This window comes from Zingiber officinale, chromosome 6A (genome assembly GCF_018446385.1).
Source record: "Zingiber officinale cultivar Zhangliang chromosome 6A, Zo_v1.1, whole genome shotgun sequence".
Lineage (NCBI taxonomy): Eukaryota > Viridiplantae > Streptophyta > Magnoliopsida > Zingiberales > Zingiberaceae > Zingiber > Zingiber officinale.
Window position 1 is genome coordinate 105,771,119 of NC_055997.1, and position 1,929 is coordinate 105,773,047.

Consider the following 1,929-nt stretch of genomic DNA (forward strand, 5'->3'; position numbering starts at 1 on the left):
TATTGAGTCTATCCCTTTAAATCATGGTAAAAAGCATGCTAGTTCTAACTTATATCATTTTAATGTTATTTACTATAAAAATAGGAGGCATGAAAGAATTAATGAAAATCATGTGGCTTTTCATGCTAAGACTACCTCACATAAGGTTAGGAAGGTAGATAAACTAGACAAGAACACTAAGGATCGTAGTTATAAGTCTAGGAATAAAAATGTTCAAGGATTAAATAAAAAAAAAATCAAAATCTAGGGATTTATAGAAAGAAAATCAAGTCTTAAGGTCAAGGCTTGATAAAATGGAAAAGACCCTAAAAAGGATGGAAATTATCCAAAAAGGACAAAATGAGCATAACCTAGGTCTAGGAGTACACAAGTCATTCAATGGTCATAGAGGTTTGGGATACAAACCTAAGGCTAAGAAGAATGTGACTTTTTATCATAGGGTTCTATATAGCTATGGAACCAACTCTAGGTCTAGGGGTCAAGTCAAGGATACAAGGGAAGTTATCCCTAGAAGTATCTTTGCAACGACTAATGTGACTAAGACTTCTAAGAAGTCTAAGAAAGTCACTAAGAAGGTCACAAGGGAAGCAATCCCTAGAGTTGACCTAAAGGAGGTGACCAAGGCTTCTAAGATGCCTAGGAAAGTCATTAGGAAGATAACTAGGGAGGTTATTCCTAGTGAGTACCTAGAGTATCCAACGAGCACCAATAGGTTTTGGGTTCCTAGGAGCATTTTCTCTACCCCTTAGATGGTTTAGAGAGTGTCAACTCTAATTGGAAGGATAGTTAATCTAACCTCGATTAAGTTGATACTCGGAGAGCATTTTTAAGGTTATTATTAACCTTTCAAAATGAAGTGGATTATTGATTTACTCTTTGTAAGAGTAAAATGTGTCATAATTTGAGAAATTTGATGTAATTAGCACAACAAATCAAGAGTAAAAGAAATGCTAAGTTGAGATTTTGGTATCTTCTTAAGGAGTTAAGGGCAAAATTTAGGCCTTAATTTAAGATGTTTACTCTTGTAAGAGTAAAATGTGCCAAACATTGAGGAATTATACTTAATTTAAATTGACAAAAATTAAGAAAAACAAAAGAAATGTCAAAATTGGGAGTTTGACATTTTCTTGAGAAAAAGTGGGCAATTTGGGATTTAATTTTAAGTTAGCTAAGGTTTAAGGATACTTAGATAGGTAATCTAGGTATATTTTATTTACACTATTTTGCCATGATTGTTTGCCCATCATATGCCATGACATCATGTGTGCATTCATTTTTATTATGAAAAATACAAAAATACCATGGTATGTCATACACACATCATATAGCAATAGTGTAATGCTTTTGAAAATTACTTCTTTTTTATGTATGTCATAACCCATCATGCATTATTTTAATTTTCTTAAAATTAAGGACAATGACATTTACTAACAAGTGACGTCCTAGGTGGAAGTTCATAATTTCTAAAATACCTAGATAGATGTGCATGATCCCTAATTTAGGGCAAAACCAAATCTACATCTCACAAAGGGTCATAAGGTGACTTGTATATATTTTAATACACATTAGATACAAGTGAGATGTTAAGATGATAAAAAAGACTCAAGATGTTGATTTAATGCATCTATTTAAGTCTTGATTTTATCAAAACACATAGTTATGTGTACTCCAATCATTGAGAAAGCTAATATACAAGTCATGTGCATTGAGCCCAAAGAACATGGTTGGAAATTGATTTTGAAAAATATTTTAAATATACTTTGGAAAACTTTGGTGAAGACTATCTTTTGATAGTAATCATCATTGAAAAGTTAGACACAAACTTGGAAGAAACATTGAAGTTTTTACAAGTTTTCCAATTTTATGTCAATTTTTGAAAATAAGATGTATTTTCTTAGAAAACTATTTTTCCATGATAGTATATATCCT